This window comes from Vipera ursinii (assembly GCF_947247035.1).
Source record: "Vipera ursinii genome assembly, chromosome: 1".
Classification (NCBI taxonomy): domain Eukaryota; kingdom Metazoa; phylum Chordata; class Lepidosauria; order Squamata; family Viperidae; genus Vipera; species Vipera ursinii.
In genome coordinates this window covers 45,627,425-45,651,514 of record NC_139512.1, presented here as the reverse complement: position 1 = coordinate 45,651,514, position 24,090 = coordinate 45,627,425, and positions in this window count along the sequence as shown.

The window sequence follows — 24,090 nt, the reverse complement described above, 5'->3', positions numbered from 1 at the left end:
ATGCTACTTACTGTTAAGATGTTGCCTTTGATCTCTCTAGATGTGTGATTATTTATATGTTTTGCCTTGTAGATAGTCCATCTGTGTTGTTGATTATTTTTTGTAACACAAAGATTTTAGGACTGCTTTTTGAAATAGATGGGTAGCAAAGTAACTTAGTAATGAACAATAGCTACAAAGAGATACAACTTGTCCACTATTTAATAAATTAGCTAAGTTATCCATCAATAGAAAATGCATCTCCAGTCTTTAAAATGCAACTGTCAAAATTAAAACACCAAGAATTTCAAATCTACTGCATTTGCTAGAAAAGATCAGCTCAAATAAACATGGGTATATTTTTCCTTTAAGAAAAGATTGCTATTATTACTTTGGGAGTGGAAGCTGATTATATACCTGAAAGGAGAATTATCTGTTGAAAGCAGATTGGGCATTGTCTGGCCGTAAATGAAATAAATTTTGCAAAAAAAATAAAAATAAAAGCACATCCTCTTAAGAGAAGGACATGTTCAAAGTATAAAAGATTTTCTGTTGAAGAATGAGAAATGTTATCTCAATGGAGCTGAGATGAATGCCACTAAAATCACTTGAATGTGCACCTGTCTGAATTGGCTATACACCTTCCTGATCTACTGTCTAGACTGAATGTTTCACATATTCATATCAAATAAAACGGAAAAGGAGCATCTGCCTTTGCTGGGGGTTGGTGGAATATACTGATGACCACAAGAGGGTGGTCCTGAATGTAAACTAGCAGTGTCATGTATGTTGTTAAAAATAAATAAATCCACCCTTACTTTGCAGGTTTGGTTTCTTAGTTCCTCAAAGCTTTGGGCTTAAAAGATGGACCGTCACCCATTTACAGTTATGGGACTTATTTGCTAGGTTGAAATGTTTTGTGCAGAATCTTCCTGAGCAAACAGTTTGCATGGAGATGTTTATTTCAAGATCTCTTAAAATGTTGCAAGGAATGGAAGAGGATAAATTCCATTATGAGATAACAACCTGGACCTGAGCATTAGATTGGTTATGGACCTGATTTATGCTTTTTCCTGCACACTCTGGTGGGAAGGTAACAGCATTCCATGCGCCTTTGGCGTCTAGTCATGCCAGCCACATGACCATGGAGATGTCCTCGGACAAGTTCTGGCTGTTCGGCTTTGAAACGGAGATGAGCACTGTCCCTTAGAATTGGAAATGACTAGCACACAGGTCGGCAACCCACGGCTCCAGAGCCGCATGCGGCTCTTTGAGCCGTCTCCTGCGGCTCCCAGTCGCCCGGTGCGCGCGCACCTCTTCGAATGGGCAGTGGTGCACGCGCACCTCTTTGAATGGGCAGAGGTGCATGCACACCTCTTTGAATGGGCAGAGGTGCGCGCGCACCTCCGCCCGAATGGGCAGTGGTGCCGCTCATTGGGAAAGCTGCCGCGGCCCGTTTGCAGAGCTGCTGCCTTCAGAGGAAGGCAGCAGCCTGCAAACGGGCCGTGGCAGCTTTCCCAATGGACAGCGCCACTGCCCGTTCTGAGAGGTGCACGCGCACCTCTCCGAATGGGCGGAGGTGCGCGCGCAGCTCTCCAAACCTTTGGAGAGCTGCACACGCACCTCCGCCCGAACGGGCAGTGGCGCCGCTCATTGGGAAAGCTGCCGCAGCCCGTTTGCAGAGCTGCTGCCTTCAGAGCTAAAATAACATTCAAGCAATAAATAAATTTGAATCTTAATACCCCCCCCAGTGTCAGCATAGTCAATCAAGAATGGATGTAACAGAAAGCTTTTCATGATTGGTGACTTTATTAGGGTAGTTCCCCCAACTGCATTTCAAAGAAGAAGGATCCAATGTCAGACTCCCTGGAAACCTTACTGAGGAAACTCAGTGACTTTTGCTGTGGGCACTAAATAATTATATCAGATATTGTTGATATATTTATGAGTTTTTATCAGCATGCTTATCTGTTCTCCATTGGCTCTACTAAGTAGGAAGCACTCATACATACATAGACATACCGAGCAACTATCACTGAACCCACAATGTTAGATTAATATCCAGATTTTGGTGTTAAATTGAATTGCTGTTAACCTGTCTGTTGCAGATACCACAGCCATCAAAGCCCTTTCTTCTTTCTTTATTTAATAATTATATTTAATATAATTATTCCAGGGTAGAGTAGTATAAACATGTCTGACTGGCTGATATCAATATTCAAGGAGATATGCTATCGGAAATCACTAAACATAAAAAGTGCATTGGATTATATTCATATCAAAATGGAAGGTCAGGTGGGATTGTGAGCCCCTCCTTGTCATGCAGTTGAATGGGGTACGGTTCCAAACAAGCATGCATACAATAATATAAATACTATGAAAGAGAGAAAGAGAAAGAGAGACTTGGAAGGGGAATTATGTCATATCAATTATATCATACAAGGTGTAAGATATTTTCAGCTTGATTTCACATAGCTTCACTTCCCCACCCATTACAAAATAGTATGTTATTTACAATATCATAGCAATAGAAATATCACTTAGACTTATATACTGCTTCACAGTGCTTTACAGCCCTCTATAAGTGGTTTACAGAGTCAGCATATTGCCCCAAACAATCTGGGTCCTCATTTTACCGACCTCAGAAGGATGGAAGGCTGAGTCAACTTTGAGCTGGTGAGACTTGAACTGCCAAAATGCTGGCAGTCGTCAGTCAGCAAAAGTAGCCTGCAGAACTGCATTCTAACCACTGCACCATCAGGGCTCATATTAATATTTGTCAGCTCAATTGCACTCCTGGAAGCAATTCCTGAAAAGTTTGCTGTGTTTGGAATAAGAGGGGCAGGGAAAGGTATCAGAACATGAGAGAGAAACAATGCCAGGAAGTTCACTTGTTGCTTCAACATTTCACTTTTGGCATGCAAACAGATCCATTCCCAGCAGATTGCTTTGCCATGTTGGTGCAGTGGTTAGAATGCAGTATTGCAGGCTAATTGTGCCCATTGGCAGGAGTTCAATCCTGACCAGCTCAAGGTTAACTCATCCTTCCATCCTTCCAAAGTCAGTAAAATGAAGACCCCAACTGTTGGGGGCAATATGATGACATTGTAAACTGCTTAAAGAAGGCTGTATAGCACTGTGAGCAGTAGCTATTGCTATGAAGTTGGACTCTTTAACAACATACATAATTGCTCATCCACTTATATAGAAAATATTCTGATGTTTTTAAGATGGGTTTCCAAAAGGTATAGTACATCTAATCATATATAATTCTGTAGCACTATGCTTGTGAGAATACTGTAATGACACAAAATATTAGGAATATTTAAGACATCTTTCTTCCTTTTAAAATTATTCATTTGCCATTCAGTCAGCATAAAATTATTTATCCCAAATATCTGAAGTTCAGAGCATTAGCCACTGACTTCTGTTATTCATTTCTCACAATTTCCAGGGTATCCAAGCAATGAAAATCTTTGGGGGCATATCTTATAACTTGTTTATGAGGGAGCAGTTGAGTGAGACATAAATTACTTGCCTGGAGGCACTAACTGCACTGGTCACCATATTTTATTATCAGACAAACATGAGCTTGGGAAATTGAGACCTTTGGACATTAATCTTCTTTTCAACATCACAATATGGTGCAGGCTTCTTGTAATCTAAGAGGATTTCCAAGGTCACAAAAACATCATTAGTTTCATTTCCCATTCCCATTGCCTGGGAGAAAGAGGAAGCTAACAAGAAACAAGGCAAGAAATCTAGAATTGACCCAACATTTAGCCTTCCATAGTAAATCAGAAATGAAGACCAAGACATCTTTTGGAAAAAGGGAAGACATTTAAAGACTTTAGACTACAGAAAATATTATTGGGATTGCTTCCAGAATTTTTATTCAGAAGGGAAAAAAGTCATATCAGTAAGAGGAAAATAAGCACCAATTCAACTGCAAAATGTAAACTGCTTAAAACTGCTTTTCCAGCTAACTCTCTGGAGCACATTAACTTTGTGGAACAGTTCATCATGCAGGGTATATTATCTTCAACAAGGCATTGCCAATTACACCAAGCAAGGATGAAACATAGATTAATATGATAGACTCTTGGAAGCCTTAGAACAGTGATGGCAAACCTTTTAGAGACTGAGTGCCCAAACTGCAACTCAAATCCCACTTATGTATCGCCGGGTGCCGGGTGGGTATGGCTCATTGGGTGGGCATGGCTGTGATGGCCACAGCAGACTGGGTGGGCATGGCCACCTCAATGTTGCCTGTGGGGGATTGGCAGGGTTGGGGGAGATCCAGGGGGTCTCTGGCAGGTGGGACAGTGGGCAGGAGGCTCATCCTGCAGGGTGAGGTGAGGCGAGGCAGGGCAGGGCAAGGGTGCCATTGCCGCAGGACAAGGCAAAGCAAGACAGAGCCTGGGGAGCTGCTGCCTGACACCTTAAGCCCCTGGCACACAACAAGTGCATAGTAAAAAAAAATGCTTGGGGAGGCAGGGGCGGGCGCAGCAACCTTACCCTGCATGGGTATCGATGCAGGTTGCTCATGGACGGGACTGAAGGCCTAGGACTGGGGCAACAGCGCATGAGCCCACAGAGAGGGCTATGTGTGCCGCCTGTGGCACACATGCCATAGGTTTGCCACCATGGCCTTAGAACTTCTTCAATGGAAAGAGGACTGAGGAAAAGAAATTCAGATTGAATTGGATCTGCAATACCTGTACTAAAGTGTGGATCATAATTTTTCACTTTCCATCAGATCTCATACTTTTCAAGGTTTTTTTTACAGTTTTGAGCAAGAATAACATAAACAGGAGGAATGTGTGATGTATGGATCTAAGGACATATTTCATGATGTGAGAAACAGCTTCAGTTGATTAATTTGTGGATGAGATGGCTTTATTCTCAATAAGTATTAGAAGTAGGACCATCCTTTTTTTAATGCCATATCTTAAAAGATGGGTACTCATATTATTATCCCACAATTATTGTAACTCCAAGGCCTCAAGATCCAAATTAAAAAGGCATTGAGACCTCTAATACCCACCAGATGGTCACCTATTCTGCATTACCTAAAGCATGTAATTTCATGTTATTTGGCAGTCAAAGCACCATGATCAGGTTATATGTTTTTATCACTATTAATTATCATCTCAAAAGGGGGAGGAGGTGTTGCCAATATATGTCCAAAGGAAGCATATTAAATAGTTCTTTACAAGAAGAGGGGGTTAAAATGATAAATGAAATGGAATAAGTGCCATGAGTTGTGGTTTTGCATTGCGGCGGGATGGACACAGGAAGGCAGGCCTTCTGCACCCGATTTCACCCTGCTGGGGGCCCTAAAAAGGACCTAAAGTCACCCTCAAGAGGCGATGAAGAGGAGGGGTGCCTTGTTGATCACAGAAAGATGGTGGTCTTTCCATTCAATCCAAGGAAAGCCCTCCAAACTGACAGGGGAAAGACTGGCTACATTCCTGTGGCTGGCCATTAGCTGCTGACAACCAAAGAAGAAAAAGCACCAATTAACATATTGTAAACAGCATGTTTGGAACTGGGTGAGAATATTGATCCTTTCTTTACTATTTTACAACTGAATTTCCTGGGAAAGGCTCCCCAAAAGGTAAAAACCTCTGAATGAGAATGGAAGCTGTGTATGTATGTATGTGTATGTATATGTGTGTGTGTGTATGTGTATGTGTGTGTGTAATATAAATAATATAATATATAATATATAATAATATAATATAATAATATAATATATAATAATATAATATAATATATAATAATATAATATAATATAATATATAATAATATAATATAATATAATATATAATAATATAATATAATATAATATATAATAATATAATATAATATAATATAATATAATATAATATAATATAATATAATATAATATAATATAATATAATATAATATAATATAATATAATATAATATAATATAATATAATATAATATAATATAATATAATATAATATATAATATAATATAATATAATATAATATAATATAATATAATATAATATAATATAATATAATATAATATAATAATATAATATAATATAATATAATATAATAATATAATATAATATAATATAATATAATATAATATAATATAATATAATATAATATAATATAATATAATAATATAATATAATAATATAATATTGATTTTCTCATTTTACAATTGGATATTTAAAAAGCAACATGATGACTGGGTTAATCAATAGTTGAATAGTGTACGTAAATCTTTAGTATAATTCTTATGTTACAATATCAGATATTTCCTCTCTTTTTCCATTAATATCTGTTTTCTCATATTAGGCAAGTAAAATTCTTGTTGTTATCAACTAAATAAAAACATCTTTGTTACAGTTGTCAATAATTTTTAGCTTATATATATCTTAATTGCATTTGCACTTAATCCTTGTACACAATCAACGTCCCCAAGCAGAGCAAATTCAGGTGCGAAAGATGGAGCCCCATCTTCCTGTGTCCACTGTGCCATGATGCCAAGCTGGAAGTCCTTGGAAGCGGTGTTTTAATTTTATCGGGGACAGAAACATAATACTACTACTACTACTACTACTACTACTACTACTACTACTAATAATAATAATAATAATAATAATAATAATAATAATAATAATAATGAGGAGGAGGAGGAGGAGGAGGAGGAAGGGACCTTGGAGGTCATCTAGTTCAACCCCCTGCTAAGGCAGGAAACCCTATACCATTTCAGACAAATGGTGATCCAGTCTCTTCTTAAAAACTTCCAGTGTTGGAGCATTCAACACTTCTGGAGACAGGTTGTTCCACTGGTTATTTGTTCTAACTGTCAAGAAGTTTCTCCTTAGTTCTAGGTTGCTTCTCTCCTTGACTAGTTTCCATCCATTGCTTCTTGTCCTGCTTTCAGGTGCTTTGGAGAATAGCTTGGCTCCCTCTTCTTTGTGGCAGCCCCTGAGATATTGGAACACTGCTATCATGTCACCCCTCACCCTTCTCTTCGTTAAACTACACATACCCAATTCCAGCAACCGTTCCTTATATGTTTTAGCCTCCAGTCCCCCAATCATCTTTGTTGCTCTTCTCTGTACTCTTTCTAGAGTCTCGACATCTTTTTTACATCGTGGTGACCAAAACTGGATGCAGTATTCCAGGTGTGGCCTTACCAAGGCATTGTAAAGTGGTATTAGTACTTCACGTGATCTTGATTCTATCCCTCTGTTAATGCAGCCTAGCACTGTGTTGGCTTTTTTGGCAGCTGCAGCACACTGCTGGCTCATATTTAAGTGATTGTCCACTAGGACTCTGAGATCTCTCTCACAGTTACTACTATCGAGCAAGGTACCACCTATTCTATACCTGTGCATTTGATTTTTCCTGCCTAAATGTTGTCTGGGGACTTACTAGTTGTAGATTTAATTTGGAAGTAAAATAAAGCTACAGTTTTGATAAATTTGAAAACTGAGATAACTGTTAAGATTTTCTCTTTGAAAAAGAAAAATATTGAGGTGAAATATAAGAAATCAATCCTTTGTCTTAAGAGTGGAAAATGAACTTTGAGTGACATCTAGTGATGGATTTTTGAACAGCACTATAACTTGCTTCCTGGCTGCTTGGTGACTCCTAGCTTGGGAAAACAGCTGGCAATAAAGGAAAATATTTTGGCATACTTATCACACTGACCTTCTTGGATTATAAATACCTACTGAATTTGGACTTTTAATTTCAAGAGCTAGTAGGAGAGAAAGAAAAAAAAATGACTTTGGACTACAAGTGGCTGGGACAGACTTTTGAGCTATTTTCAAGGAGGTTGAACATTTTGAACACTTTGAACATTGTCGATTACAACCTTACCTGACTGACAATTTTTGGATACCTGAGACAAAGGATTACTATAAAATATTGTTTTCAAGATTGGATCTATACTCTGGAACCTATTGGATTATAAAGGCTACATATAAAGGAATGATGCCTCAAGAAAAGAAGAAAAAAAAACACCTTTCAGAAGAAAATGTACTCTATGATACACCTAATTCACCAAACAATTGTGCATACAAAGAGGACATAAAAATAAATCATAATGAGACTTAAAACAATTAAAAAATAATATTAATGAGCAAATCTCCAAATTAAATGTACAACTAGTAAGTCCCCAGACAACGACTACAAATTATTAACAAATAAACCAGAAATCAGAAGACAAAGCAGAGGAAATGGATTTATACCCTACCTAAATTGTCTTCCTCATGCCAAGCAATTTTCACAAAAATAGAAAGAAAATTTCTGAGTGATTTAATTGTTCTGGCTTGGAAAGCTATTTGGTAAAGAAAGAAAGTGAATTAGATTTTAAAAACAGAAGATCTGACCTTTTAGAGGAAGCATTATATGTTTAAATACTTGTTTGAATAGCTTTAAAAGAACAGATGACCCCTAGATATAATTAGTTATATAATGAAATATATGATTTAGAATTAAAATAGCATTTTTTCCCTTTTTTGATATGGGAAATATGAAAATAAGAGCAGGATCGGTATGAATAAAATGTTAGCTATATAAATGTAATTATTATTGAGAAAATCTTAACTGACAAAGGTATTTTAAATGTTGTTGTTAGCTGCGAAGTCGTGTCCGACCCATCACAACCCTATGGACAACGTTCCTCCAGGCCTTCCTGTCCTCTACCATCTTCTGGAGTCCATTTAAGCTCAGGCCTACTGCTTCAGTGACTCTATCCAGCCACCTCATTCTCTGTCGTCCCCTTCTTTTCTTGCCCATATTTTAAATACTGATGGGAAATTAAAACCTAACAAGAGCATGAAAAACAGGATATTGATTTATGAATTAATATTGTTGTTGTTTTTATAATATTAGTAAAATATGATGAAGATGCTTATATCTAACTTTGTATACATCAATAGTACCAAAAATTTTAAATGTGTAATGAGGGGGAAGTGGAAAAAAATATGGGGAAGAAAGGAGGATCAGAGAAAAAAATACTGGATTGAGTAGTACTGATTTATACTAAAGAAATTAATGTCAAGTATGTGAACCGAAACAGCATGTTGTTTACTAAGCACTAAAGAATGTAATTCTTAAAAAGCAATGCAACATTTTTTAAAAAAATAAGTACCAAGTAGTGAAGAATTATCTTCACTTTGATGATATAGCCTAATAAGATAGACAGTTTTAAGACAGGCATATTCCAATTTCAGAATTGGGAAAAAAATGATTTACTACAAAAATTATCCACTCTCTGTCATATCTACAAATTGAATTCTTTTGAATTGGGATGGGCAGCTTGTTCATCACTGAATGCTATGCTGAGTGTAAACAATTCCAGAAGGTGTATGCAACCAATTTGCATAACAAGATAGGTGAACAGTAAATAAAATTTCCCTCAAGCAAGCTTATTTTCTGATAACTGCATTGATATTTGACTGTAGTTTTCTTGAAACAAGAAGATAAAAGTAGTTTGCAATAGCCATTTTACTTTATTTTATTCTTTAAAAAATCCTTACTATAGGAAGCCCTGAAATTTCCTGGTGATGTCCCATCTAAGCATTAGACAAAACCACTCAGTTTACATTTTTAAGGTTGCCTAAGAGTTGAACCCTGCCATGAATATGTGAATAGTTTGCAGATAACTCACATTTGATTTTCTTATGTGGTATTTATTGAAGATATATCTATAAGGAGACTTACAGCTTCTGAAAGATTGGTTTGAAAATAAATGTGATCTTGAATTCCCTGTAACTCTGTGAAAAGAAAGGGGGACAAAAGAGACATACACATTTCCTTCTCTGCCCAGGGACTGGGTCTGAGGATGGTAGATCTGATGAATCACAGTTCTCCCAACTTACAGAGCCTTTATACTATAAATCATGGGTGTTAAATTCACCGCATCACGTGACGTGTTGTGACGTATCACAACTTTTTTTTTTGCATTGCTGGAGCTGGTGTGGGTGTGGCCTCTGCATGGTGCAGCCAGCCCAGGGGCTGGCAGTTTGACACCCCTGCTATAAACTTTAATTTAATTAAAAAGGAGTATATCTGTTTTTAGCTTAGAGAGATGGCTATTTTTATACATTTTTATTTGGTCCAATAAATATTTTGGAAAAGATCATACTTGTTTGTTTGTTTGTTTGTTTGTTTAGCTATCTAGCTATTTATTTTATTTTATTTATATGCCACCCATCTCCCCAATAGATACTTTTATGTTGGTAGAATGAAGGTTAACACAGCATTCCACTGTCAGCAGTTTGATCCTGACCGGCTCAAGGTTGACTCAGCCTTCCATCTTTCCAAGGTCAGTAAAATGTGGACCCAGATTGTTGGGGGCAATATGCTGACTCTGCAAACTGCTTAGAGAGTTCTATAAAGCCCTATGAAGTGGTATATAAGTCTAAGTGGTATTGTTATTGATATATTTTTATTTACTTACCTGTTTCTTAACCTACCAGTGCTCTTCTGAACTTTTAATACAAACAAAATCAGTTAAGAAATCATAAGAAAACATAAAAATGCTGTAATTATCAGGATTCACTTGCAAGAGTAAAACAATCCCTCCCAATCTGGCACCTCAGATTCAGCCTCCAGAATGCAGCATTTGTGTGTGTATAGGGGTGTGTGTTAAAACAAGCAAAATGTCAGTTGTTGCATTGTATCCAAACTCATCCCTTTTCTATATGCATGTGACAACACACATACATGAATTAGATTGTGATGCTACATCCAGCCTTATGTTTCTCCCACTGCCCCACACTCTCTGTCATCCAGAATACACAGACAGCTTGATGAAAATAACACAGATTGGGAAGCTTATACAATATGTTTTTCAATGTAAATGGGGAATATTGTAAACAAAAATAAAAAACTGGGGACTTCCGGTTTGTGCTCATAGCGCATGGCTGCATTAGAGCAGACCTCCGCTCCCCACAGCTAATTTCGCCCTGCCAGGGGGACTCTACATGGGTCCAAAGTCACCCCGGAGAGGTGACCATGAAGGAGGCGTGCCCTGTTGATCATGAAGTGATGGCAATCGCTTCATTTGATCCGGGGAAAGCCCTCTGAACATGACAGGAGAAAGGCTAGCCGCATGCCAATGTCTAGCCCAAGCTACTGCAGCCGAAGTCCAAGAGCACTGCCAAGAACAACGGTGAACAGCGTGCTTGGAACTGGTGAGAGTATTTGATCTTTTCTCCCTTATTTTACAACCAGTGCCTGGGAAAGATCCCCAAAGCAAACAACCTCCAAAGATGAGGGGAGGGGACTACATTCCCATTGCCCCATAGAAGCGGCGAATTAACCTTTAAGGAAGAAATAATCTTATTAAAATTAAATTCAAAATACTACAATCTGATCAAACTTAGAAACCAAAACAAACTGCTATGATTATATTCTAAAATTTTTTGATTGAATTACATTTACAAAAAGAAAAATAATAAGAACTTTTTGTCTGAAAGAGCTGGAAAATAAATATTTGTCCATCTAGTGGACAATGAGAATATAGCACATTAAAGACAATGCCCAGAAATAAAGAAAAAAAATCTGTTCCCATGAACTCTAATAACCCTTAAGAAGGTAGTTGCTAAAGAACAGAGAAGAGATTGCATACTGGGCCAGCTATAAAATTGGAAAGTGTTTTTTTTTAAAAAAAAATAATAATTCCATTTATATCCCGTCCTTCTCTGAAGACTCAGGGCGGCTTACAAGCTTAGCAGTTTGAAGGAAAAGAAATATTTGGTTGTGGTTTAAATTTATAAACTATTTAAACACTTTGATCTATGATAAATTATTGAGAAGGGAAGTTACAGGAAGGATTTAAGCTGTCTAAATATATTGAATTGACAATTGATTCCTGAAAGAAAGAATTGTTATAAAACATTGATTTTACTGAAACCTTGACAACTGAAAATTACAGTGGATTACAAAATATATATATAAAAACAAGAACTATACAAAATTGGACTATATGGATTTTGAGTTTTCGTTAGCTTGACAAGGCTAATTACAGAGACTATGGCATTTATGATGAACTACTTGAAAGGGGCAGATAACATGGATATGACATTAAAAAATGATAGAAAACCACACTTAATATCTACTCCTGAAAGATTTAGCCTGAAAGATCAAAGACCTTTAGTAACACTTCAAGACAAGACAAATACTTTCCAAGATGAAATTTATGCAATGCTGCAACAGATACAAACTACAATAGACTTAAACCACGAGGAGATTAAACATAACTTTGATACTATAAGTGAATATACTTCTAACTTAAATCTACAATAAAAAAACATTCAAAGAATGATGGTAAAGAATGAACAAACAATCCAGACAACAGAATGTGAACTAGAAAAAAATGATTCAACTGGTGAAGTTATAAATGAAGGGAATTATAACTTAATACAAACAAGAAAAAAACTTACAAGACTTACACAACAATAAATATGGAAAAGATACCTTATGCATTAGAACGTCAAAAGAAACCTGAGAAGAAAGAAGACTTAACAAAATGGGCACTGATAAGAGAATCATTGTTTGGGAGACAAAAAGCATACATCCTATTTACTAAGTATCCTCTACTCCTAACAATAACTACAAAAATACAAGAACTGGACAAGTTGAAAATATTAATTTGGAAAACAACTTGGCAAAGGAAAAAGACTAGAGACAGGCTGAAGAAACTGGATTTGCCCTACCAGATGGAATATTATATGCGTAAACACTTGTTTGAATATTGGTAAATAAATAACTTTGGCCATAAAGGGATTTAGAATAAGTGGGATAAGAGATATAAGCAGTGCTTTTTTTGTAAAAGAAAAAGGTGCCGGAACTCTCACATGTCATACAACCCGCCTTGCCTACCCTACAAGGTTCCATCCAAAAAAGGTGCCGGAACTCCGTTCTGAGCGTTCTATGAGAAAAAAAGACCTAGATATAAGTAATATAGTATTTTTTGATAAGATACAAAATGTAAAAATATTAGGATGTTGTAAGTGAAGGAAAAGTTTGAATTTTAAAGACAAATTAAGTTTGAAAAGTTTTAGAATTAAGGAATGATTGAGGGGAAATTAGGCTTAATAAGAATTCTGAAAAAAGGATATATAGTGATTTAACTATTTTTTATAAATAGAAGTGAAATATAAATTGACTAGAAAGATGTTATGGATAGATGTTGTGATAGGTAAGTAGTATAGTATCTCTATAATATATGAAAGATGAAAATACTGGGATGATAATTTGAATGGAAAATATGGATATTTAGATGTTAAATACTGAGAAAAATAAGATTGATAAGAATTGTTTGAATATTATGGAGAAATAAACAGATTTATGAAAATAAGATACGTGGTGAATCAATAAGATGACTTACAAAAATAACATAAACTGATAAGAAAAAAGATGCTACATATGGACTATTGTTGATATAATTATATAAGAAAATGTTTTTATTTAATCATTTAAATATGGACAATATCAAATATTAGAAATTGTAAATGTTGTAAAAGAAGAATACTACTGGGTGAAGATAAGATCAAGGAAATATATTATAAATTGATATACTAGTTATGGAAATATAAAAATTAATTATTATTGATTGTTTATTAACTATTATTAACTGTATATTCTTTTCTTAAAAAAAATATGAACCAAGACAACATGCTGTACACTAGGCACTAAGACTGTTATTTTAAAAAAGCAATAAAACTTTTACAAAGAAATAAAAATAAAAATCTGAAGGTTCATTGATAGAAATGGTATTACCAAAATATAGAAATTCCAGATCTGTAAGATCCAGTTGCAGTTCTTGGGGGAAAAAAACCTTCTGCTTCTTACCTGGATATTATATCTCTGGCTGTAAGATAGAAATATTAGACTATGCAATACTTTGGAATCCATTCCGAGAAGCTTTGGAGCATGTGATACCACAAACCTAGGGCCTGCCTATAACTGTTCAAAGGAGATGCAACTTTTTCTGGGATCATGTAGCTGTGCAAATCCAAGATTATTTATTATTTATTATTATTATTATTAATTTAATTTATATACAGCCCTTCTCCCGGAGGACTCAGGGCGGTGAACAGGGCAATACATAAAAACTAGATACAAAAATTAAAAATAATTAAAACATGATTAAACAATGCCCATAAATTAATACAAATTAAAATTAAAGTTCATTTATAAAAATCCCACCCCGTCCCATCAGGCCAGGCCAGCTTGTTTAAAGAGATGGGTTTTAAGATCGCGCCGGAAGGAGCGGAGATCGGGCGCCATCCGGAGCTCGACCGGAAGATGGTTCCATAAATCCGGTGCACCCACAGAGAACGCCCTCCCCCTGGGGGCCACCAGTCGGCATTCTTTGACCGGTGGCACCCTGAGGAGGCCCTCTCTGTGGGAGCGTACTGGGCGGAGGGAAGTTGACGCCAGCTGCAGGTGCTCCCCAAGGTATTCCGGACCCATGCCATGAAGGGCTTTGTAGGTCATTACCAACACCTTGAACCTCACCCAGAAGACAACTGGTAACCAATGCAGCTCGCGGAGCAAAGGTGTGACATGGGAGTATCGGGAAACTCCCAATACAACTCTCGCGGCTGCATTCTGTACCAGTTGGAGCCTCCGAGCGGTCTTCAAGGGTAGCCCCATGTAGAGAGCGTTGCAGTAATCAAGACGAGAGGTCACGAGTGCATGAGTGACCGTACGTAAGGCATCCCGGTCTAGATAGGGCCGCAACTGGCGCACCAGGCGAACCTGGGCGAAGGCCCCCCTAGTCACAGCTACAATATGGTCTTCTAAGGAGAGCTGTGAATCTAGGAGGACTCCCAAGTTGCGAGCCCTATCTACAGGAGGTAATGACTCACCCCCCATAGTGAGGGGTGGGATATCCTGAATATCCCGAGATGCCGGTACGCACAGCCACTCAGTCTTGTCAGGGTTGAGTCAAAGCCTGTTCCTCCCCATCCAGACCCGGACCGCCTCCAGGCAACGGGACATCACGTCGAGGGCATCACTGGGGTGGTTTGGGGTCGAAATGAAAAGTTGGGTATCATCAGCATACTGATGATACCCAACTCCAAAACCACGAATGATCTCACCCAGCGGTTTCATGTAGATGTTGAACAGGAGAGGCGAGAGGACCGACCCCTGAGGGACTCCACAAACGAGAGGCCTCACGGTCGACCTCTGCCCCCCTGCCAACACCGACTGCGAGCGTCCCAGGAGATAGGAGGAGAACCACTGAAGAACCGTGCCTCCCACTCCCAATCCCCTGAGACGCCGCAGCAGGATACCATGGTCGATGGTATCGAAAGCCGCTGAGAGGTCTAAAAGGACTAGGACAGAGGAATATCCCTTGTCCCGAGCCCTCCAGAGATCATTCACCAGCGCGACCAATGCCGTCTCCGTGCTATACCCGGGCCTGAAGCCCGATGGGTACGGGTCTAGATAATCCGCTTCATCCAGGACCAGAGGGAGCTGATGCGCCACCACACTCTCAACAACCTTCGCAAGAAAGCGAAGGTTGGAGACCGGACGAAAGTTATTCAACACAGCCGGGTCCAAGGCAGGCTTCTTGAGGAGGGGTCTTACCACCGCCTCTTTCAAGGTGGCGGGAAAACTACCCTCACTCAAATAGGCAGATATAACCGCCTGGAACCAGCCTCGTCTCCCCTCCCGGGCTGCATAAACCAGCCAGGAAGGGCATGGATCCAATAAACATGTGGTGGAGCTCAGCCTCCCCATGATCCTGTCCACTTCCTCTGGAGTTACAGGATCAAACTCCTCCCAGGTGACATTGACAAGACCGCTCGTGTCCTGATCGTCCGATACTGCCCAGTCGGAGTCCAAACCGGTCCGAATCCGAGCGATTTTGTCCGACAGATGTTGACTAAATTCCTCGGCACGCCCATGCAAGGGTTCCTCACTCACCTCCTGATTAAGGAGGGAGCGGGTCACCCTAAACAGGGCGGCCAGGCGATTATCTGCGGACGTGATGAGGGCAGCGAAGTAGTTAGACCTCGCCACCCTCATCGCTGCGAGATAAGACCTAATATGGGTTCTTAGTCGCAATCGGTCGGACTCAGATCGGCTGGACCTCCAAACGCTCTCTAGGCCCCATCTCCGACGCTTCATCTCCCGGAGCTCCGCGGAGAACCATGGAGCCCATTGGGATCTGCGCCGGGTCAGGGGCCGCAAGGGTACAACTCGGTCAAGTACCTCCGTGGCCGTCCTTTCCCAGGCTTCCACTAAGGCATCTGCCAAGCTGTGGGCTGAGGAGGCAGGTGGGGACCCCAGTGCTGCCTGGAACCTCTCAGGGTCCATTAAGCGCCTGGGGTGGAACCATCTGGTTGGCTCAACAACCCCACGGTGGGGAGTGGTAAAACGGAAGACCAGCCGCAGGAGATGATGATCGGTCCATGACAGGGGCATAACAAATGGGGAGCCCCCATCAAGATCATCTAACCACCGACCAGATAAGAAAACCAAGTCAAGGGTGTGGCCTCCCTCATGAGTCGGTCCATGAATTACTTGCGTCAGGTCCATGGCCGTCATGGAAGCCATGAACTCCCGAGCTAACTCAGATGCTCCTCCCAGGGATGGTAGATTGAAGTCTCCCAAAACTATAAGTTTGGGAAACTCAATCACCAGCCCTGAGAGGATATCGAGAAGCTCAGGCAGGGCTGCTGCTGCACGACTAGGTGAAAGGTACACCAGCAGCAAGCCCAACTGCGCCCTAGGACCAAACCTCAATAAGAGAGATTCACACCCGACTATCTGAGGAACGGTGGCCTCCTGCGGACATAAGGTCTCCCTCATAACCACAGCCACTCCCCCACCCCTACCCTGAGTCCGAGGCTGGTGTAGCACCCGGAAGCCTGGTGGGCAAAGATCAACCAGGGGGATACCGCCCTCTGGGCCCAACCAGGTTTCCGTGATGCAGGCCAGGTCCGCATGCTCACCCTCGACCAGATCCCGGACGAGAGGAGCCTTGTTAGCAATGGACCTGGCATTCAGGTACACCAGCCGGAGCTCAGGTGGCTGCATATCCCCGCTCCCAGAACCTTGGGTCGAAGACAGAGGGTCGGAGCGCCTCACCGCTTGTAAATAGTGGAGAAGCCCTCCCAGAGATCGATACGGCCCTCTGATCTTACACCTGCTGCCATTCCCTGTCGTCGTGGGAATTGGCAATCCCACGACCCGCTCCTGAGCTCCGGAGATGACCGACCCCGGCTCCCTCTCAACGCGATCTATCCTGGGCCTGGCCTGAACAACAGTTGGTGGATTACCCCCCATCTCCAACCAACCACAACTCTCCCCCCTCCCTAACCCTACAAAAAATTTAGCTAAAAAAGTAATCAGGGGCCTCTTATTAAATTTATATCTTCGGCCCCTGTTCCTGCCCGGCCATCTCTCAGGGTCCCAGCAATCGGGCCCGTCATCAAGAGGCAGATTAAATGTAAGGCGGGTCGCACCCAGGATGGGGGACACCCCTGAGAGCGAGTAAAACCGTGCTGGAGTACCTCAGAACCATGATAATAATTGGGTAATACAGCAAAAACAGACCCAGATCAAAATAAATAGATTGGGAGGATCTTAAAATGGAAGGAGAATATCCAGACTGCAAACCCAGCTCCTCTGCCACTAGAGCTGGGTAACCCCGGGACAATCCCCGTTCTCTCACAACGGTCAGAACCGGGGAGCAGCCTGAGATATACAGCCGGGGAGAGAGATACCGCCTAGAGCTCTCACCTCTAAGACGGTAACAGATGGAAACTATTAACTCTTAACCACTCTCTCACAGTGGTTATACACCCGGCACCTTCCAAAACCCAAGGGGAAAGGAAAAAAGGGAGGACAATAGGGCAAACCAGTCAGCGAGGTGGATTAGGGGTAAAAACCCATAAAGTCACAGAGTGGTAAGAGAAGCTCCGGTTTCAGGTTCCTTTTCACGTCATGGAAGGGACCAGGTGACAATCGACCGATAGGGAGGGAGCCAGGGCCCCATAGTACTTCAGTGGGGCTCAAAAGATATGGTCCAGTCAGCTATAATAGTCCATGCCTCCAAATGTCCAGGCATAGAAGTCCATACTCCACCACCCGGCCATGGTCACCGTACCAAAACGGTCGCGGCACTCCAACTCCCTCACCGCCAACCGTCCCAGACGCCAACCAGGACCATCTCCACCACTCCAACTTAAAACGCTGACGCTGCTCCAAGCCGTAGTTCATAATAATAGTCGTAAATCAACCAGCATCCGGCTCCTCAAGCAACTGGAAAGTTCTCCCCAAAGTCGCCAAGCTCTGTTGAGTTATTCCGGGCTCCGCAAGACTCCACCAGGCTCCTGTAACAGCATAGCAGCAGCCACAGTCAGCAGGTTGGCAGGGCGTGGGGTGCGGGTCTCCCAAGATCTTCCAAGACCTCCACCAAACTTCTCTAGCCTTCACTGGGTTCCCGCAGCTCCGACAACCAGCCGGTCGGTGCTGTACAAAACAAGGCTCTACCGAGTTCTTCCGAGTTCCTCCAGAGCCTCCGGAGGCCTCCATTAGGCTTCGTTGGGCTCCGGCGGCCTGACAATCAGCTGAGCTCCCGCGGCCTGACAATCAGCTGGTCGGTGCCGCAGAGCACAGCACGGGGCTCAGCTAGTTCTTCCGGGCCTGCACGGCTCTCCCGAACTCCTCCGAAACTCCAGACTTAGAGAGCCGACGACAAACAACACAGCCACTCCCTCTGGCTTCGTTGAGCTCCCGCGGCCCCGACAAACAGCTGGTCGGCGCTGCAGAGCACAGTCAGCTGGTCGGCACTGCAGAGCACAGCATGGGGCTCAGCCAGTTCTTCCGGGCCTGCACGGCTCTCCCGAACTCCTCCGAACAGCCGGGGCCCTCCGAAAATCCGGGATTACAGAGCCAGACAAGCAGCACAGCAGCTCCAGGAATGACTACCAGAAGCTTTCCTCGACCCTAATCCAGACCCCCGACACAGAGAGAATGACATTCCTGTGGGGCTCCCAGGGTCGCTAAAATTGCCAGAGCTCCTCGCAGAGCTCAGCCAAGCACGTCCGCCATCTTGGGCATGCACAAGTTTATTATGGATTTTGTGAGGTTGTGGTTACTTTAAAGCGCTGTAGGCAAATGTAAGAATCATGCTCCTGCGTGCTTTAAAGCACCTTTTCCAAATTATTTTCAAAATTCTACCTGACCCTAAGTTACAATCTAATTCTAAATGTTAGATGCAAGGGGAGAATTTATGTAAAATTGTTCCCTTTCTTGAATCAAACAGGAAATGATACATAATCACACTAGCATAGTAATTTGCAACTGAAATTCAGTAGACCTCTTTGCTATTCTGTCACTGACTATTATGATTTTTGCCTTAAAATACCCACTGATTATACATCCTGTAAACCTCCAAATTAGTAGTCACAGGGACTCTGCAGTAGAGTATATTTCTTAGAACATGATTTACATTCAGTTGCTTAATTTTAGCATGTTGCTCTTCTGAGCAACAGTGGATAATATATGAAATTTGGATAGAATTACTATGTATTTCTTTTCTAACCAAATCAGGTAATAACCTGGGTTCTATTTATAACTCACTAATTTCTGGTTTGGTGTTCCATAATCTTCCATTGCACAAAAACAGCAAAAGCATTATGTCATATTTAAACACAATCTAATTTTGTTAATCTTTGATATATAATCCATGCAAAGCTTTTTCCTTGTGCAATCTAAACATTAATTTAATTTACAAGCAGCAAGAAGAAACAGCATTTCATATGAGAGGCAAGTTTAAGCACTGTCAAATGTGCATTTTATAAATGTATGCCTGTGGAAATAAATAGACTCTGTTGTGGTATACAAGACATGGAAAGTAATTTTTTTTAGATTTCAATTATTGTATTTTTCAGGTTTGTCCTTTCCTCAAACCAAATACAGGCATGAAAACATAAAACTTTCAAAACCTATACATAGACTGCTACATCAAACTCAGTCATCTTCAAATGTAAATGTAAATATTTGGCTGAATCAAATAATATATTTAAAAACCTGTCACTGTGACATGGCATTTCCCCTCTGGCTGGCTAACTACAAGCCAGTGATGTTTCAGCAAAGACATTCTCTGAATGTGAACAGATCATGTCATGTTCAATTCAGTCCTCACCTGCAATCATCTTCCTGTTCGAGTTTAAGGAGGGTTTTTTGTAGTTTCCTCTAGCCAAGCTTGACCATCTGGTCCATTTGACACACATCATACTGGGATTAGGTTAGAGGAAAGGGCCTGCCCTGCTTGTGGGATTGCCTAACATCTAATTGATAGTCACTGATTTACAGAGCCATTTGCTCTTTCACAGTGAGAGAGTCAAAGGTCTCATACCATCCTCCCCCCAAAAAAGGCCATCTTACTCATTTTCCTTGCCAATCTTTGGAGGACTGGAGAAGGAAGGAAGGAAGGAAGGAAGGAAGGAAGGAAGGAAGGAAGGAAGGAAGGAAGGAAGGAAGGAAGGAAGGAAGGAAGGAAGGAAGGAAGGAAGGAAGGAAGGAAGGAAGGAAAGTGGGTCTTTTTTGGGTACCACTCCCATTCCCAAAAGGGATGTCATGTGGAGTGGATGCAGCTCTGCACTAAAATCATAGGAAGCATTGCCATGGGAAAAACCTGGCTATTGAGCTGTTTCTAAGAAGAGCTCAGCAGTTACCCTTGTGTGCTTTACTCAGGGCTTTTTTTCTCATAGAACGCTCAGAACAGAGTTCCGGCACCTTTTTTGGATGGAACCTTATAGGGTAGGCAAGGCAGGTTGTATGACATGTGTGAGTTCCGGCACCTTTTTCTTTTACAAAAAAAGCACTGGCTTTACTGCAGAAATGCTGCCTGCAGAAGCATTTTCCAATGTGGTATAGCTACTCTATCCCGCCAAGGAGTGGCAGCTGTGCCTAAGTAACTGAGTGGTATTTTATACAGATATCTACCCATCCTTTAGAAGACTGTGTTTATGGTGCTTAGTGCAAAATACACAATGGGCCAAGTGTACTATATAGAAGTAGCACTCTGAAAGTGCAGTGTGGACAAGCAGGAAAGAGCTATAACTCCCCATGGCTTCACTAGAGAGATGCTATCTAAAAAAGCAAGAGGTAAGCAGATGGCAGCCCCATAGTAAAGATGCCCACAGAGCTACTTCCACCACAGTTTGCTTCTCCTGTGAGACGGGAAGGAGATTAAAAATAGTGAATGTGATCAGAGATCTCTGGTGCCAGATACATTCTTCACCCTGTCTCTCTCTTTCTTTGCTTCTTTATGAGGACAGAACTGCTGTTCTGCTTCATTGCTAAGGCAGGGTAGTAATTGGAAGAATACTTAGCATTTCTTTAAACCAGCTCCATTGCCTAAATTTTGCAGTTGCATTTTCCTCTTTTTCTACACATTTTCGTTGGAGTTACTTGCACATTATTAAATATGTCAATCCGTGCCTCATAATAATCCACTTTGATGGAATGCACTATTTTGCTCCTATTCAAATCTGTGAGTTTTTTTAAAGTTTTTTTATTCTCTTAAAGAAATAAAAATCCTTGACTGTCCCTACTAGATATATTCCAAAAGGGAAATAATTTTCTTTTAATATTGTTTGTATCTGTTTGAATGTGGGATATGTAGCTCATGTCAGTTCATATAAAAGTTCACCAGTACCAATTTTAAGTTATTATTAAAGTTGTTTATTACCAGACTAATTACTTTAAATGAACATAATTTGGCTGTAAAATCTGCACTCCAAACAGAAGCAAATCTAGTGTCAAAAAATAATAATCAAATATTTCAGAAGTTTTCCTCTGACAGCAGACAGAAGAAGAGAAAGAGAGATCTGCCTACTGATCTAAGATTCCACTTCTCAACCACAGTAATAATATCTGTGGAAGTTATTTTAGAGAGAAAAATATAATAGCAGGCACCATGGGAGAGCTTGGTGAGCTGTGTTTTGAAAGAAGGCTAAGATTCATAATTACCTGCATTAATCTGCATTAACCCAGAAATGCTTTGTGCAAATATAATCTATTCAAAAAGCATCATTTTCTCTGAAAATCAACAAAGCATCAGGTATTTTATTTAGCCAATTCAATCCTTTTAAGGTTAACTGATAGTTATTATTTTTTTCTCCTAGAATGAAGAACATGTGACAACTTCAAACAACCAGAGTATCACACTACTTTGAGTGCATCCCAAGCCCACTGCCCATAATTCCCCTTCTCCCAAACAGACCAACCAAATTGCACTTCCATAACTTCCAGTTTTCCCCTTTTAGAAAAAGAAATATCACCCAAGTTCTACACAATTGATTTATGAAGCTTCAGAAAGTAGAAGTCTTCAAATATTTGTCCAAAGCTTCTGTACCAAAATGGAATTTACTTGGATTGGTGAAAAACTGGACAGACTGTTTCAATTCCATGGGAGCATCACAGAGGTCATGGTGAGTCCACCTTCATCACCTGAACCTTTAGCCTTGTGATCAGAAAGCAGTCCTGGATGGGAGGGAGACCAATATAAATGTATCAAGCAAGGGAGCTCATGAACATGTGTAATGCATCTTCTCTGAATTACTATAGGCAGCCATCCACAAATGGGATGGTGTTGGGCTTTTTGAACAGATAATGTAATGTAACAACACATATCTTCTCTTTTAATATTTATTTTCTTCTCTTCCCCTATAGTTGCTTCCTCTATTCTTTAATTGTTAGTTCTCTTTGCATACAAAAATGACAAAGCTCTCATGGTTGTGTCCCATTTCCTTTTCGAAATGTTTGATGGAAGATCTGCAGTAGAGAAGACTGGGTCAAAAGAAAAAAATTGGGGGGGTTGTTTTAAATAGGAATGGGAAACAAAAACAAAAAAACAAAAGACAGGGAAAGTTGCTGAAATTATTTAACCTCAAAATAAATAACCTCTGCCTCGCTCCTTATAAATTTACTGTCTAATTCTGTATATCCTTATTTGGAAAGTTGACCTGTTGAAGTCAACAATTATTTCCAAGCATGCTTGCAGATGATTGCAGAATAAGCTCTGAAAAGGGAGGGAAAAATGTAGGTGGCAGATGGTTTGGAGCCTATTTGAGAAAAAGACATATAATTTGGATAAGAAAATAAGATCAGAGTGGAAAAACCTAGTGAATGGACAGAAATAAGAAGAGAAAGAAATGGAATAGAAAAAGACTTACACAGTCTATGCTTTATATAGCCAGCCTAATCCTTTTATAGCTCATTCTTTCTGCTGCTTTTTTAAAAAATAGGCTTGTTTCAAAGACCAAGAAAAATTCAGTAACAAATATGAAATGACCTCACATACTATGACAAATGATCATTGGTACTGGTTGTTACTAATTTAAAAGTTAGGCACTTGTCTGAAATGTTTGCTTCTCAAGAATTCAAATATTAAACATCTCTTGAACTGTTTGTTCTAGTTGGCTCTTGTAAGATTTAATTCAAATTTTTTGTGTGATCCGTGGAACAATTTCTTTTCCATAATAATTGTCTAGAATGTCGCTCAGCATTCCTTATACACCTTTATGGTGTATTTGAATTTTTAGTTATTCAGGAAACAAACTAGCCTTGTTAGGATTTCTCAAAAGGAGGCCACAACATGAGTGTGAAGAATACAAATGAGCAAATTTGCCAGCTCCATCACAATTCCCCCCTCCCCTTTTCTGGGATCCTATAGAAAAAATGGCTTCAGTTTAATCCATGAGAAAGATTCATTTAAGGATAGACTTGAGCAAAGAGAATGTGCACTGTTATAATTAAGTACTTTTAACATTTCATGGTTTAACATAATTGGAGTCTAATAAATGCTCTCAGTTGAAAAATATTTGCATTCAGAAATCCAATGGGAAAATTTGGTTTAGCTTACATAATGACACACTTCATTCTAAATGATATCCTTAGCAATGATTAAATAAGACTTTGGCAATGCATAAGTATAATATGTAGCTGATGAGTATATCCCCTCTTAAGCAATTAGTTGGCACAAAACTATTGAAGTGCTTTATGTTTCAGTCCATTGCCTTTTCAACAGCATTCCTTAAGCCTTTATACCTCAGAGTTTCAATCCTGCAC